At 40.4% G+C, this 18,045-nt stretch overlaps 1 protein-coding gene and 1 pseudogene across 7 annotated transcripts in view; both read left to right on the top strand.

Moving 5' to 3' along the window:
• BTBD9 (BTB domain containing 9) overlaps nt 1-18,045 on the top strand; it is a 402,059-nt gene that overhangs the window by 155,242 nt on the left and 228,772 nt on the right. The gene's annotated exons all lie outside the window — the stretch shown is intronic.
• LOC117802205 lies at nt 12,259-16,160 on the top strand (annotated as a pseudogene).

Below are 18,045 nucleotides of genomic sequence, written 5' to 3'. Positions count from 1 at the left end.
GTATATGTCATTTGTTTCATTCAGTTAAATCTCAATAAATCAGACAAGGCAGATGAAGCCACTTTCTTTTAAGAGGGGGATGGAATTATGAAGCTCAGAGTTTTTACCAACCTGGAAGAGAGTTTTTTAGGACTTGAATGTGGGTCCAGCTTGCCTGAGGTATTCCTAATGGAAATGTGGAGGTATGTGGCTGTAAAATATACTGTGTCATTCCCTTCACCCGGGAGGACAAACAAAGAGAATGAAAGTCCTAGTCAGGATTAGGGAGGTGATTTCCTAAAGCACAAAATTTAATTACTTTTATAGTTAGGTGACAAAAATTAAAGATTTCATCAATTATTAAGTTACCCAGCTTTAAAAAAAAAGCCCTGACTGTGAAATAATTAGTAACAAATTCCAAGGGTTGGCTGAGTGTCTGTATGGTATATGAAGAAACATTTCCTTTTGTTTATTATAAATTCACCAGCTATTAGTTTAAAGTGTCCCATTGTTCTTATATTACACTAGTAAATTCTTTTTTTCTTTTCTCTTGGAAGGAGAAATAAATACACAACTGCAGTGTGCATAATGATGTTCAGACTAATGTTGTTACCAACCAAAAAACAAATAGCAATGTGTTGTCAGCTTCCTGGGTAGAAATGACATAACGGGCAGACTGGTTTTATCATTTCTCAGATCCAACTGTTTGATGATTGCTGTGATATTACTAAGTTGGAAAGGAAAAAAACCCCACAAAACTTAAATACATAGACAAACTCGTAGAAATAAGATCATTTGCATTTTTTTTTAACTGTATAAAATTTAGATTGCAGACCCTTGGAAGTTTAGTATTGTAACAAGACATCTGTTAACTTATGAGTAAGTGTAAGCAACGATTATCGCTGAAGTAATGATAGACTCCCCACAGTATTAAATAGGCTATTTGCATAGGATTTTTAGTTGATACCTCTATCAGAAGTTAGCTGGAAGTGATCCCCTGCAGATGATAAAACAAATGAGACAGCATAGACCTGTGACCTTGTCCATGGAATGTGGCAAGCCATGATAGACAAATCAGTTCAGGAGGCAACAACAGGAAACAAAATCAAGGACAACATGCTGGCCTCTACTTTAAAAGGATTAGTCTCTGCAAATAATTGTACTTGCAAATAAAATATATGTTTGTGCAGTGTGAACGGGTTCTTTGACCACAATTATTCTCTGAACTAATCTCCTCTGGATTATCCATAGTTACAAATATGATTTTCAACTGGAAAGGTGTATTAATAAGGATAGACTAAACTATGTTATATCAACAACAACAAAATCACAATCTCAGTAACGCAGCATAACAAAAGTCCATTTCTTGTTGACATTACACATCTACCATAGGTTAGAGATTCCATTCCACAGAGTCTCTCAGGGACTGAGGCTGATGAAAGCTCCACTGTCTCATGGTTGTCCTTCTGGAACATGCGACCTCCTTGGTCACTGCAGCAGGGGAAGGGAGAGTTGGAGAATCACACATTAGTCTTTTTCAGCATGAAAGTGACATGTTCTTTCACTCAGAGTCCATTGGCCAAAACCAGTAATATGGCTCAACTTAAAGTAACCAGAGAATTGTGGGGGAGCCCATGCATATTCAATGATAAGTAAATGTCTCTGCTGAAGAAGGGTGGGCAGATTATTACATAACATGAACTCTACTTTGCCTGGCATCTTTGAAATAATACCTTTAATAGAAAGTTTAATGTTAAAAAAGTGTCTGACTGCTAAAGATGCTTATAAAATGGCCTTTTAATGTCAGACTTAAATTTTTTGTGTGTTCTCATTTGGTAATAAGGAGGGGAAGGGGAGAAGAGAATCAATATATTCTTCAATTTACTATTATTCATATGAATAATGAATTGCTGGTTTCCATTTTCCAAATAGTCAAAACAATCTTTGACCACAAATTGAGAGTGTGTGTGTGTGTGTGTGTGTGTGTGTGTGTGTGTGTAGAAATATGTGGCTACAGGGGTGCCTGGGTGGCTCAGTCAGTTGAGCGGCCAACTCTCGATTTTGGCTCAGGTCATGATTTCAGGGTCCCGGGATCGAGCCCTGAGTCGAGCTCCACGCTCAGCAGGGAGTCTACTTCAGGATTCTCTCTCTCTCCCCCTCCTCTCTCTCTCTCTTTTTCTCTCAAATAAATCAATAAATCTTTTTAAAAAATATGTGGCTACAGTGAAAATTCAAAATAGATTTTGAAAATAGCTAGAGTAATTTTAAGCATATTTGGTTGGGCGTTTCCCCTATTAGGAATCTTTCAATCCCAGTTTTTACTGAGTTATTATGTTGCTTTTCCCTCCAATAAAGTCAAGCCATTGAGGAGAAGAACCTTCTATCATGAAAGCATTATCTTAAAGTTTTATTTAGGCTATTTCCTAAGTCTTCATGGGAGACAAATGTGACATGAATCTAGGATAGCAGTGTTAGGGCTAGTAGAGTCCCTTTGCATTCTTAAGAACACCAGGGAAATTATTTATATTCAGACCATCAAATCCAAAGATACTCAGTCCCAATTTAACCCAGTCATTTGAGCTATTAACTTGTAAACTCTAATGAAGGGAAAGAATGCATCATTATTTTGTAGGTAGGAAACCAAAAAGTAGGAGAAAAAGATTTCTCACAAAAGTTCCAGTTGAAAACCAACTTCCTTTACTTGCAGACAAATATATTAACTGCTGTTTTGAAGAGCCCCCTTTTGCTTGAGACACTAATTGACCATCATGGACACTGCAAAATCTGACACTTGAAGTTTCCACTCTGGGACTACAGTCTCTCCTAGAGTTGCTCATTTTTACCACTCCAGTCCACTTTGGACATCCTGACGTTCTCATCCCTCACGTATTACTCCTATGAGAGCTCCACAACCACTTGTAAGCACTTGTAAGTATCAGGCACCAAGATTTGTTCAATATATGATATGAAAAAGACATGATCTGTGTACTTGAAGAATAAGCCAGTTAGTTCTGAGAGAGACATGTGAACATATTTTAGTCTAATGTTGAGTGTTATGGGCTTAATCCTGAACTATTTTATTTTCTCTACCTATACTTTCCTATCTCATACATGTGTATGCTCCTGGCTCTCCGATTTATCCCTCTGGTCCAAGCTTCTCTATTGTGTTCCAGCATTACTCGGGTGTGCCTTAGACATCTCAAACTTAACATGTCCCAAATGGATCTTTGATTTTCACTCCTCCAGGCAGTTCTCTATCCCAGTGAATGCCATTATTATCCAACCCCATTTTCTTTCTTTTTAAAGATTTTATTTATTTATTTGACAAAGACAGACAGCCAGCGAGAGAGAGAACACGAGCAGGGGGAGTTATCCAACCCCATTTTCTTGGTCCGAAAACCTAGGTGCCATCTTTGATTCTTCCATTTTTCTTAATCTTCACATATTAACCCCTTGGATAGTCCTGTTGGTTTTAACTCTAAAATAAATCTTAAATCTATCCCCTGCTGTCGTTTTGTGCTGTTCCCTCTTCATCTGATGCCAGCATTCTTTCTTGCCTGCACTGTAGTGGTCTCTTAACTGGTTTCCTTGGTTGCCCCTCCAATTAATTCTTTATGTAGCCAGACAAATCTTTAAAGTTAATGAAGACTGAATTACTTTCTTTGCTTAAAACCCTCCAGTGGTTTCTCACATTCAGACTCCTCCAAGGCCTCTAAGACTTTCCCAGCCTCTACTTTATCTTCATGTCATGCCTCATTCTGCTTCCCTCTGTGAGCGCCAGCCATGGTGGCTTACCTATCTTCCTCAAACTTGCCGAACTCTGTCCCACCAAAGGGTGTTAGCCTTGCTCTTCTCTCTGCCTTTATGTTCTTCTCTTTGGTGTGGATCTCAGTTCAAGTGTCACTTTCTCAGAGAGTCTTTTCTGATAACCCTTCTTTATCTCAGAGAGTCTTTTCTGATAACCCTTCTTTATCATATCAGTTTATTTCAAAGTGATTGTTATAATGCCATGCCAGATAATTCAGTGAAAGTCTGTGACAAATGGAGCCGGGGAATGATAAATAAAACAGATGATATTTGAGAAGATATATTAAAAAGTTTACAAGGGGGAGAAATTATTTGCAATTTCACATATATGGCACAGGACTTATCTCCAGACTATGTAAGGAATTCTCAAAACTCAACAGTAAGAACCAGACAACATAATTTTTTAAAAGACAAAAGATTTTATCAGGTGCTTCATCAAAGAAGATATACTGATGACAAATAAGCACAGGAAAAGATGCTCAACACCATTCATCATTAAGAAAATGCAAATTAAAACCAATGAGATAACAAAAACCACAATAAGATACCATTGTATGCCTATCAAGATTACCTCTTAAAAATACCTCCCCCCGGGGCGCCTGGGTGGCACAGCGGTTAAGCATCTGCCCTTCAGCTCAGGGCGTGATCCCAGCGTTGTGGGATCGAGCCCCACATCAGGCTCCTCTGCTATGAGCCTGCTTCTTCCTCTCCCACTCCCCCTGCTTGTGTTCCCTCTCTCGCTAGCTGTATCCATCTCTGTCAAATAAATAAATAAAATCTTAAAAAAAAAATACCTCCCCCCCAAAAAACCCCAAAACAGTACCAAGTCCTGGCAAGGATGGAGAGCATTCTGAAATTCTCATTTGTTACTGGTAAGGATGCAAAATGGTATAGAAGTTGTGGGAAACAGTTCAGCAATTCCTTAGAAAGTTAAACATACACCTACATCTGACCCAGCCATTCCACACAAAAACTTGGATAAGAATGTTTATAGCAACATTATTAATAATTTGTAAAAGCTGGATATAACACAAATAGCTCTTCAGTTGGTGAATGAGTAAGCAAATTGTGGCGTATCCATATTATGGACTACTACTCAGCCGTTAAAAGGGAACAGGTTACTCACAAGCACAAGGGCATGGATGAATCTCATATGTATTCTGCTAAGTGAAAGAGGAAGATACTACATACCGTATGCTTCCATCATATGTCATTCTGTAAAAACAAAACCACAGCAAGTGGTTGCCACGGGTGGGGGTTGGGGGAAGTTTCCCTGCAGAGAGCACAGGGGCATGTTTTGGGTTGATGAAATTGTTCTCTGTAGCTGTGATGGTTTTTAAAATTCACAGAACAGTACACCAAAGAGAATAATTTTAACTGTTAATTTCTATTATGATTTAAACAAAAACAAAATGATCATGGGCATTGCTCTGTAAACCTTGATTTTGTTTCTTTGTTTGATTATGCTGGTTGTTTCACTGCCAGGCTAACAAAACTCAGTTTTTATCTTCTTTCCAGAAAACAAGTTATCTAGTTACAGGAAGTGTTGGTTTCTCTCAGGCAGCCCACACGACAGTGACATTCTTTAAGCTGATAATGCTGTATTGATTCTTCTCATTTTTTTAAATAGCTTTTGTTAAATGTATGAGGTTTATATTTTTTATCATGAACTTGCATTATTATTTCCAGTATTTAATTTTATAGTAATGTTGCTTTTTAAAATGACTTGTGGAAAGATATTTTTTAAACTTGCATTTTCCTAAGAATGGGATGGTTTGCAGTGCTTTATGAGCCAACGTTCCATACATGAACTTTAACCTCAAAAATAATTAGCCTTAGTGTTCCCCCCAGTTTTTAATACTTTGTGCTCATCTCCAATAAAGCAGCTGTGTCCTCCCATGAGGATATGAACATTGAGTTAACATTTATCAGACAGTGTTTTGTACGCTAACTTCATTATATTTTGTGGCAATCCATTGTGCAAATGTTAGGTTAATTACTTGAAACCCAGACCTACTTGCCTGAAGAATTTCCATTTTGAAGTACATAACTGTCATTATTCACTGCACCTTTTGATCTCCTTTGAAAAACTTCCCAGCATTTATTTTTCTATTATCTCCCTCAACAAAAGGAAACCACTTTTTGAGCTGCTGATGCATGACCTGGTGTGCATAGTTCTGTTTCACAAGTCTATGGAATACAGGGTTGGATTTGGAACTCACCCTCAGCATTCCTGCACCGTTTGAAACTTACCGCATGTTCTGATGTCTCCTCTTTCCAAAAAGCAGCTTGATTTATTTACGTAACAGTTACTGCAGTTTTAGCATTTCAATTGCCTCTATCATCTTCTCTCTCCATTTGGGATGATATGCGATATGCAGGGGGACATTTGATGTTCCAGTGGAAATCATAAGAGAACGTGGAACAGCTAAGGAGGGAGCATTCTTCATACAGAATCTCCCCCGCTCCCAGGCTGTCCTCAGTCACGGGGTGGTACCAGCGCTAGCTACATCCTCAGCTACAACATAGCATTTCTTTTAAAACTTGTCGTTTAAAAACTATAAAACCAAATCTTTAAAAGCACTCTGGATGTTTACTTTGCTGAGCCTTACTGTTGATTTTGTTGTTTTATGGAATGCTGTGGAGGAGTCCATTGTTAATCACGTCCTAACCCTATAAAATATGTAACAAGCTGCTGAACAGAATGATGACAGCCGACAGAGAACAGAGTTTCATTTGAATGCATGCAAATGTAGAGGTTTCCCAGAAAGCCTTTTTTAAAGTATGAGCCACATTTTGAAAATAAAACAAAGAATTAACGCCTTGGAGTAGAAATCTGTAATGAAACCCATAATAGCTGAAAGAGTACAATAAATTCTACGGGGAGAGCATTCCATTTTCTGTTCCTTTTCAAATTCTAATACTAAACTCTATTAGTAGTCAGTATAAAATAATGAGACATGAAGCCCTGCTGGTGTAAAACTATTACTAATCTGTTACTTTGCATAAATTTTCACTCAAACAATTGTCTGTGGTCTTCTTATGATGGACCTGTTATATGCTTTCCAGCTAAACAGATGAGACCTATTAACCATCTCCTTTGAATGAATGGTGTTGGAATTTGCAGGCATTGCACTTTTTACAAGTTTGGAAAAGAAAGGGATTGCATGCAAGGGACACAAGGGTATTTACTCCAATCAGAGTTCAGTGTTCTTCTGTGAATATGTGAATTGAAGTCCCTTTCATTACTTTTAGGGTCACACTAAGGAAAAGCAGAAAGGCATTTTTACTCTAAAGATAGGTACATCCTCCTACATCTCGGTCACATCATTGGTTTACTTTTCATAATTAAAGCAAGACATTTATCATTTCCTCTCCCACAAAGTCTGATCTTGTCCTTGTCTTTCCTGTTTCCGTCACATCTCTTGGTCACACAGCCTCATAAGTTAAGTCAGTTTTGATTCTTTTTCTCTCACTTCGTATGTTTCAGCAGCGGCTAAGTTCTTCTGATTCATCTTTTATAATTCCTCTCATCTCTGTCTCTTTTCCATTTGCATGGCCAGCATCTTAGTGCAGGCCATTATGGACTCATGCCTAAATTATTACATCTTTAATTGGTTTCCAACCTCAAGTTAATTTCCTTCCGATCCATCCTGCATATTACCACCAGATTTATCTCACTAAAACATGGCTTTTCTTACCCTCACCGATTGGAAAGTTTGGAAATGATTGCAGAAGCAATTGAAGCTATTTGTGTTATGAAGGGATGGTGTGGTATTGTGGTGTATTGGCTCTGGAGCCAGATAGACATGGGCTGGAATCTCAAATTAATCCCTTAGTAATGGCATGACCTTAGGCACTGAGTTACTTGACCCTTTGGGACCTCAAGTTCTTCACCTGAAAATAGAATAATATCATGGTTTTTATAGGGAGCAATCACAATATGTGAAGTACCTTGCTTAGCGGGCTCAATTAATGATAGTTCTTGTTCCTAGAAGTATCGTTGCTATTACCATTATCTTTAGGACAAAATGGAGGAAGGAAACCGAGGTTAGGAAACCTAAGGGGAAAGAGCCCTTCTTTACTGGCTGGTGCTTCTGAAAGAATGAAGACTGTAAAACATTTGTTTCTCTTACAGCATTTGCATTTTTTATGTGTCTAGGTTTCCTCTCCTTAACTAGACTCCAGTATGTGGTTTTTTCAGCTACCTTAAGACTTCTTTGCAAACCCAAGGATCAAAGGCCATTGGTTTCGATTAGGAAATTAATGCTGCTTTTCCGCATTGCAGCCTCATGTACGACAATAGGTGCCAGACGGGAATGAAAGAGAGAGAAGGACATAAGAGAAATTATCAAAAATGAATCACAAGGACTTCACAAAACATGCCAGGAGTAAATTGTGGTAGAAAAGCAGAGACAGAGAGTGGTAAACCTTTTATCCAGTAAGTTTAGGGAGAAAAGAAGGAGCAAAATAGGGCTTAGCGGGGGTGCCCCTGGCAGCAGGGAGAGGGGGAGGCTTTTCCACCACAGGCTGGTGACATAAAATATTTAGAAGACAGAAAGGAACCAGTGTTGAGGAGAAGTGTGGAAGCAAGGGCTCACCGTCCTTGTACCACAGAAGAAATGGAGACTGCTACTCTTGCCTCTCTTCTGCGACTCTTCCTCATGCGTAGACGTGTGTGGGGTACATAGGTAAGGCTCGTGGCAGGTACTAGATGAGACAACTGTGTGTTGTAAAAATGTCTTCTGACTTAAAACCCAGGGGAAAAAAATGGCTGTTACTCCTCAGTTGGTTTGATTCAGGGTTATGATACTTTCTGGTCTATTTAAGCACTGTGCTAGGACCACAGTGACTAGAGATGAGCACCCGCCTTCACAGAGCTTACACTTAAGTAAGCACAAAATACTCGCAATATAAGACATTCATTCAGCAAATATGTGTTCAATTTATGTTTGTAACACAGTGTGTGCCAACCTCTGTGCGAGTATTAGACACAGAGCTTTCCCTCAAAGTATGTATGTTAACTCCACTGTGTAGTGACACATTCCATGGGTAGAGTACAAAAGAACGTTATAGTTCAGAGTCATCAGGGTCACGTGTGGTTGGAAGGTCAGCAAAGAAATCATTCATCATTTGTCCACGCTGGATCTTGGAGGGGTGGATAGGCTTTCAATAAAGAGAAGGAGTTAATGAATCTTGAGTGAGGATGTGTCCTGACAGAGACAACAACAAAAATAAATGATCAGAGCAAGGAAACTATTTAGACAGGCCGAGTGCTAGTAGAGGGTGAGTGGTAGATGAAGCTTCGGGGGTCACCTAGTCTGGTTCTCAGTCTTGAGTGTACGTGTGAATCACCTTGAGGGCTTGTTAAAATGCAAATTCCCCGGGCACTCCCCTGTTCTGAGTCATGAAACCTAGAGAGAGGTCTAGGAGCTTGCATTATTTTCCGAATTCCTTTTGTTTTCTGTTCAACAAGCACATTAGGTGGTTCTAATTCAGTTTGTCCTTGTTTGCCTCCAGAAAAGCTGGCCTGACCCCACACTTTCAACCAGTGCTTAACCCCCTTTCTAAGCCTCTAAGTGGTTGTCTACCCTTTGCATCAACTGGGACCCTGTCTTCTGAGGCAGCCTATTCTGTCTTTGAATAGCCCTTCTAAGAAAGTTTCTCCTTTTATTGAGCTGAAATTTCTCTGTCTGCTCTATGCGTTGATTTTCACTCTCTCACCCTGAGGCCACAGAAAACAATAATAGGCCTTTCCCATGTGAGAGCCCTTCAAGTATTAGAAAGCCTCTCTTTTGTAGGCTGAACACATCCAGGTCCTCACTGGTTTAGTTTTGAGTCCTTTCCCTGTCCTGCATGTTTGCCTCTGAATGTGTTCCAGTTTTTCTGTGACCTTTGTAAAGGGTAGCACCCAGAACTAAACATTATTACTGCGTGGTCTCTGAGTTGTGAGTGAATAGTACCCAGATGGGCCATGTGGTTTTATCAATTATTTCCTCATATGGTCCTCATAAATATTGTAATGGAAACATGGGGACAAAGGGTTGATTGGAATAACCTTTATTAAGAGATTTTATGCCACAGAGAGAGAGAAAGAGACTCGAACTGGCTTGTGTGCCTGGTAGCTGTCAGCTACTAGATTTTGGAATGTAATAGAATGAGAAAGAATACTGTTCTTGTCCCCCTTTTTCCCCCGAGCTCAATTTTACTCAAAATGTGACTTATAAAAATATGTATCTCTTACCTCCTTCCACTGTAACTCTTTCTTAATTTTTTTAATTTAAATTTTTTTAATTTATTTTTTTTTAAAGATTTTATTTATTTATTCGACAGAGATAGAGACAGCCAGCGAGAGAGGGAACACAGCAGGGGAGTGGGAGAGGAAGAAGCAAGGCTCATAGCGGGAGCCTGATGCGGGGCTCGATCCCAGAATGCCGGGATCACGCCCTGAGCCAAAGGCAGACGCTTAACCGCTGTGCCACCCAGGCGCCCCTAATTTAAATTTTTTAAATTTTAATTTCAGTATAGTTAACGTACCATGTTATGTTAGTTTTAGGTGTATAGTGATTTCAGCAATTCTGTACATTACTGAGTGCTCCTCAAGATAAGTCTACTTTTAATCTCCTTCACCTGCTTCTCCCATCCCCCTCCCCTCTGGTAACCACCAGTTTGTTCTCTGCAGTTACAAGTCTGTTTGGGGGTTTGTCTCCTTTTTTTCTTTGTTCATTTGTTTTGTTTCTTAAATTCCACACATGAGTGAAATCATACGGTATTTCTTAACACTTTCTTCTCTCCCCTTCCCTGTCTTTTTTTCCCTTTCCTTATGTGTTAAGAATTTTGCATGTGTCAGGTTAAAGAGATTATCTGACCTTTCATCTCTTTTGAGGTACTTTCAGTAGGGCAAAATGGAGAATTTGGGTGGCGCAAGGGGGCTTTACGTTTAGGGACAGAGCAAAGTCAGCCATGTCCATCCCATTCTTCCTCCTGTGCGGTGCTCCGCACACCCAGATGGCTAGAGGAAGTTCTTAGGCTGGGGCTCGGGGTGAAGCCAACAAGAGCTGCCACTGAACAAGCTGAATTTAAAGCATAAATTGCCTTTTGGAGGGCAAAGTAAATTTTGGAGGGTTACGTAAATGTACATTTCTGGGTCTGTTTTAAAGCTGTTGAACCAGAACCAAAGAATGTTCATGTATCTTCCCGCAGACTTCATTCTCCTATGGCAGCAGTTTTAGCTCCATTTTTGCATCCCTGCAACATCTTTGACTTTTCCCTCAAAAAAGCTTAAATATCAGTTGTCTCAAGACGGGGTGTCTTTCCAACATGGTAAACTATATCACATAGCCTTCTAATAAAGAGGCTGTGTTGGGGAGGGACAAGGGGAGGAAGAGATAGTGTTTTTTTCTTTCCTTGAGGAAGACCTCTAATAATTTTTCCTGTTTTGTAATCTTAATTATGAAGAAAAGGTGTCTATTAATTAGCTCTTTTGTGTTAGTTCAGTATGACTGGACAAAGTCTGTACTCTAGCATCCTTGACTTTTTCCGTTTTCTTGCCCTTTAGCAACATACTAAATTGGTTGATGACTGTTGGAGCCTTTATTTCTTCTCCTGCTGATATTTTTCTTCTACAATAAGGATGACAGTGGGCTTTACATGAACTCAATCACAGTTTCCAAATATTACTATCATTTTAGGTTCTTTTTGACTTTGCTGAATTATTTGCAACATCTTTTGTCTGTGGCTTGTTATAACAGGTGATTGAAAAGTCCCTTGAGTCTCTTCCTATCTTTCTGATCCCAAAATTGACAGCTGAATTGTAACAAATTGCTATATACACTGACCCAAATTCTCTATCTCTAATTGATGGGTCGTTCATACTTCCATGAGTGTTAACAAAGCAGCAGGGTTTTTCCGAATCTCCACTCTACTGCAGCATTTTGTCTCAGTACTAGTGAGCTTTTATAGAGCTTGATATATTTTTATTTACTTAAAAAAGTAACTGCGATTAAGTACTCTTAACAAAAATCTGAGCAATGATAGTTCTTTTGATGAGCTGTAGAATTGCCACTAATAAAGAAGAAAAATGTGAATTACATGGGGGAAGAGTTATTGTTGATTTTTTTTTAAAAAAAAACAAGGATTTTTTTAAAGGATAATTTTAGGCTTTCTAATTAGCCAAGTGCATAGGAATTTTGCCTGTTCTAATTTAATTCGTCTAGATTTGTGTGCACAATTTGACTTAGGACTTTGCAGTATGTGTTGATAAATTGATTCCAGGGGCGCCTGGGTGGTTCAGTGGGTTAAGCCTTCAACTCAAGTCATAATCCCAGGGTCCTGGGATCGAGCCCCACATCAGGCTCCCTGCTCAATGAGGAGTCTGCTTCTCCCTCTCCTTTTGCCCTCCCCTGCCAGCTCATGCTCTCTCTCTCTTGCTCTCTCTATCTCAAATAAATAAAAAAAATATTTACCAAAAAAAAAAGAAAAGAAAAGAAAAACTCATTCCACTCTGCCTAGCCATTTAGTGTAGTGTAGTAAGCATTTGCTTTGACATCAAACAGACCTGGGGTTGCGTTTAACTGTATGACCTTGGGTAAGCTACTTGTCTAAGCCTCAATTTCCTTATCTATTAAATATGGCTAATACTAGATTCTATCTCATAGAGTCCAAGATGAAATGAAATCATAAATGTGGAGCTGCACGCAACACCTGGCATAGAGTTAACACTCAATAATGGCAGATATCAGTGGTGAACAAGAGTGTTCCACTAACAGGTCCACGTCACTGTCTATTGGTGGAGATAGACACTAAACGAATCCATATGAGAGTACAGGCATACCTTGTTTTATTGTGCTTTGCTCTATTGCACTTCAGAGATAATTGCGATTTTTACAAACTGAAGGTTTGTGTCAACCCTGTCTGGAGCAAGTCTATCAGTGCCATTTTTCCAACAGCATTTGCTCATTTCATGGCTCTGTGTCATGTTTTGATAATTCTGATAATATTTCAAATTTTTCATTATGATTATTATTATATTTGTTATGGTGATACATAATCAGTCGTCTTTGATGTTACTACTGTAACTGTTTTGGGGGTGCCATGAACTGCACCCACATAGGACAGAGCACTTAATCAATAAATGTTGTATGTGTTCTGAGTGCTCTACCAACCAGCCGTTCTCTTGTCTCTCTCCCTCTCCTCAGGCCTACCTGTTCCCTAAGACAGAATATTGTAATTAAGCCAATTAATTACCCAACAATGGCCTCTAAGTGTTCAAGTGAAAGGAAGAGTCCACTCTTGCTCTAAATCAAAAGCTGGAAATGTTTAAGTTTAGTGAGGAAGACATGTCAAAAGCCAAGAGAGGCCAAAAGGTAGGCCTCTTGTGCCAAACAGTTAGCCAAGTTGTGAATGCAAAGGCAAAGTTTTTGAAGAAAATTAAAAGTTCTACTCCATTGAACACACAAATGACAAGAAAGTGAAACAGCCTTATTGCTGAAATGGAGATTTTAGTGGTCTGTTAGAAGGACAAGTCAGCTATACCGTTCTCTTAAGTCGAAGCCTGATCCAGAGCAAGGCCCTAACTCTTTTCAGTTCTGTGAAGCCTGAGAGAGGTGGGGAAATTGCAGGAGAAAAGTCTGAAGCTAGCAGAGGTGGGCTCATGAGATTTAAGGAAAGAAGCCGTCTCCATAACACAGAAGTGCAAGGGGCAGCCGCAGGTGCTGCGGTAGAAGCTGCCGCGAGTTCTCCAGATCTGACTCAGCTCATCTGTGGTGGTGGTTGCACCAAACAACAGATTTTCAGTGTAGACAAAACAGCCTGTGTTGGAAGACGATGCCATCTAGGACTCTCTAATCTAGAGAAAAGAAGTCAATGCCTGGCTTCAAAACTTCTAAGGATAGTCTAACTGTCTCGTTAGGGGCTGATGCAGCTGGTGACTTTAAGTTGAAGCCAATGCTCATTTACTGCTCTGAAAATCCTAGGGCCCTTAAGAATGACGCTAACTCTGCTCTGCCTGTGCTCTGTAAATGGGACAAAGTCTGGATGACAGCACATCTGTTTACAACATGGTTTACTGAATATTTTAAACCCACTGTTGAGATCTGCTCAGAAAAAAATACATATTCCTTTCAAAATATTACTACCCTTTGACAATGCACCTGGTCACCCAAGAGCTATGATGAAGATGGACAACAAGATTAATGTTGTTTTCCTGCCTATTCACACAACATCCATTCTGCATCCATTTTATGGGTTAAAGAGTCATTTCAGCTTTCAAAATGTATTTAAGAAATACATTTTTTAAGGCTATTGCTGCCATCGATAGCAATTCCTCTGATGGATCTGGACAAAGTAAATTGAAAACCTTCTGAAAAGAATTCACCATTCTTGATGCCATTAAAAACATTTTTTGATGAATAGTAAGAGGTCAAAGTATCAACAATATTGACAGGAGTTTGGAAGAAGTTGATTCCAACCCTCATGGAGGACTTTGAGGGGGCTTAAGACTTGAGTGCAGGAAGTACCAGCAGATATGGTGGAAATAGCAAGAGAACTAGAATCAGAAGTGGAGCCTAAAGATGGGCTGGGTTAGTTGCTGCGGTCTCTTGATCCAGCTTGAACCGGTGAGGAGCTGCTGCTTAGGGACGAGCAAGGAATGTGGTTTCTTGAGGTGGAGTCTCCCCTGGTGAAGATGCTGGGAAGACTGTTGAAATGACACTGGAGGATTTAGAATATTCCATAAACATAGTTGATAAAACAATAGCAGGGTTTGAGAGGACTGACTCCACTTTTGAAAGAAGTTCTGTGGGTAAAATGCTATCAAATTGCATCATATGCTACACAGAAAAAATTGTTCATGAAAGGAAGAGTCAGTATGGCAAACCATTATTGTTTTGTTCTTTTTTTTTTTTTTTTGAAAGAGAGAGTGCACACAAGCAAGGGTGGGAGGGGGCAGAGGGAGAGGGAGAGAGAGAATCTTAAGCAGGCTCCATGGCCAGCACAGAGTCCAATGCAGGGCTCAATCTCACGGCCCCAAGATCATGACCTGAGCCTAAATCAAGAGTCGGAGGCTTCACCAGCTGAGCCGCCCAGGCACCCCTGTTGTTGTTTAAGAAATTGTGACAGCCACCCCCACCTTCAGCAACCAGCAGCCTGATCAGTGAGCAGCCTTCGACATGAAGGCAAGACACTCTCCCAACAAAGAGATTACAGCTCACTGAAAGCCCTGGTGATGGTTAGCATATTTTAACAATAACGTAGTTTTTAATTAAGGTATATACAGTGTTTTTTAGACACAGTGCTGTTATTGCAGTCTTGTATAGTGTAAACATAACTTTCATATGCACTAGGAAACCAAAAAAATTCATTTGATTTGCTTTATTGTGATATTTGCTTTATTCCAGTGGTCTGGAACCAAACTCACAGTATCTCTGAGGTATGCCTATAGTTGTTTAATTTTGATTACCTATGCAACATGGGCGAAATGGAGGGTCTATTTAGAGAGGCTGCTTTTCTGTGGTCAGTCTCTTGTGGTGCTTTACATTGACTGAATGTGCTGTGTCTTCAGCTGGGCTGATTAACTGATGTGTGTATGGGAGTTAGAAGTGGTATAAGAGGGAGGGAGCCAGAGGGGGGTGGGAGGAGAAAGAGAGATAGGAAGGGAGTGAGAAGGAAAGGAGAGAGAAAAAGAAAGGGAGGGGGAAGGGAGAGAGAGGAGAGGACAGAGAGATTAAGGCCAGTTTCCTGATTTCTGGCTTAAAAGCTGAGTGCTTCCTGTTCCCTGCAAGGAGAGAGAGAATGGTGGGGAAGCCTGTGGAGGGGGAAGACATGAGGAGGTAGCATTGTGTACTCTTGGAGTTGGAAGTAGGAACGGAAATGCCAAGATAAGAAGAGAGCAAGACAGGGCTGGGGTACGCATCGTGAAATGAACATGAGAACAACATGCTAGAAGGAAAAGTGAACAGCAAGGCTGTGACACATCTCTAGGTTTTGAGACACAGGAAGATTCAGCCAGGGAAAGAAAGGCACATTTGCCTCCCTTCACATGGACTCAGGACCAGTTTAGAGTAATCTAAATAGGTTTTCTTTTCTGTTCATAGAGGACTTTTATCTGTTAGTATCAGGTTTCAGTCTTTGTTAGTATCTCACAGAGGTCTAAATCTATTTTTCTTTGATTAGATCATTGTAGAAGTATTATCCTGTCTTGTTTGAGAAATTGTTCACGTGGCCCTTTGTGTCACAAGGTCATGTCACCCCGGTCCATTTGCATGCTAGGTAAATATTTGCTGGACATACAAAAGCAGAAATCAAGATGATTCTGTCCAGCTTGAGCTCCTTGTGATTTTTTGTTTTTTTGTTTTAAATCTTGCTATTTCTTTTTTTTTTTTTAAGATTTATTTATTTATTTATTTATTTGACAGAGAGAGAGAGAGAGATACAGCCAGCGAGAGAGGGAACACAACCAAGGGGAGTGGGAGAGGAAGAAGCAGGCTCCCAGTAGAGTAGGGAGCCTGATGCGGGGCTCGATCCCAGGGCCCTGGGATCACACCCTGAGCTGAAGGCAGACGCTTAACGACTGAGCCACCCAGGGGCCCCTAAATCTTGCTATTTCTATATTCAGTAGCACCAGGAAAACTCTTCTGCATTACTCTGTCCAACTTCCTTCTTCATCGGAGAGGGGCATCTGCGGCAGACCAGAGCAGATAGCGTGGAATTTCTGGTGGCATCATTATTACATGGGCATCTTCTTACTCTGTAGATACTCAGTACTTTTCATTTTATACACAGCTGCAGCAGGATTCTGTTCTTATATGAATTCAGGTTCATTGCTGACTAAATCTTGTCCCCGTAAAATAATAGGTGAATCTAACAAAAGCTTGCTCCCCAACACCAGCATTACAAAGGTGCTGCGATTTTGTTATTTGTATTTCTATACATTCTTGTACAGGGGAGCCATTCTGTCTTGCAATGGTTTTGCCTGGACCCTTAGAATAGGAACTTTTGCTCTTCTCTCTGAGGAACTCTGGGGAGAAAGCTTTGTGCTTCAGCGAGTGACTCTGGAACCAGAACTCCTAGGTTATCTCCTGGCTCTGTGTAACTCTGGGTAGTAGGACTGTAGGACTTCATTTGTACCATATGTAAAGTGGGACTGTTGGTAACATCTACTTCATAGGTTGTTGTCAGGAATAACGAGGTCCCATATGTAAAGCATTTAGAGTAGGATCTGGCATATAGTAAAAGCTCAGTAAATGTTAGCTATGGTTGCCTTCCCTGTATCTCCCTGGTTGGAAGTGATAGGTTTTCCCTCTCTGTGACACTCGGTAGCATCTAATATAGGATTCTTTATTCAGAAACCTCCTGCAACCAACCTCCTTTCCCTCCAAAAAGTTGTGGGGGTTAGTAAAGAAATGGAGTGGGGCTCAGTGCATCCAAAGGAACCGCTAGCACCTAAGAGAGATGAAAACCAGCCTCGACACTGGCCCCTTTTGAGCTGTGAGCAGCACCACACATTTAGGGCTGGGATTGGGCCGCCTGGCGTTCCTTGACCCTCAGGAGCTTTCTCTTTTACCTTAGTGTGTTAGCTCTCAGTTCTGTAGAGTGGTGGGTTTTTTACCCTCAGAGTTATAACTCCCTTTATTGCCTTCACAGGTAGTCACCCTACTTCTCTACCCCTCCACGGGGTGTTTCTGCAACTCATACAATAAGATGAGTTATGGTTTTCTATAGGGAAAATACAAGTGTAAATTACTTCACTAACTTAGACCTCAGTATCAGAAAAATTGTAGATTGGGCCAATGAGAAATTAGAAAAGCAAAGACACATCAAGTGGAACATCTTCAGGCCCTTAAAATTGCTAGAAGTCATATGATTTTAAGTTGGCAGAGGACTTACAAATGATCTAGTCTGACAGTCATTTTATGGGTAGTGAAAGAGGCCTAGAGATGCTGTACACTCCCTCAGCCTGCCTTCCGCACAGTCACCGGGTATTTCCAGTGCTAAGCCCAGCGGTCTATGGGGTCCTGGGCCTCTTTGACCTACCAGCAGCATTTGATTCAGTGGATCCCACCCTGCTTCTTGAAACACTTCATCTACTTGACTCCAGGACACCACTCTCCCTGGTCTTCCTCCTGCCTCACTGGCTGCTCCCACTCTGTGTGTCCCTGGTGCCGCCTCGTCTCCCTGACCTCTAAAATTGAAGTGCCCTGGTCTCTGGCCATAGCCCTCTTTTCTTCTGTCTTTATATGTACGCTCGGACTCTTGGTGATC

The sequence above is a fragment of the Ailuropoda melanoleuca genome, chromosome 5 (genome assembly GCF_002007445.2).
Source record: "Ailuropoda melanoleuca isolate Jingjing chromosome 5, ASM200744v2, whole genome shotgun sequence".
In the NCBI taxonomy this organism is placed as follows: Eukaryota; Metazoa; Chordata; class Mammalia; order Carnivora; family Ursidae; genus Ailuropoda; species Ailuropoda melanoleuca.
This window is presented reverse-complemented; position numbering and strand designations above follow the sequence as displayed.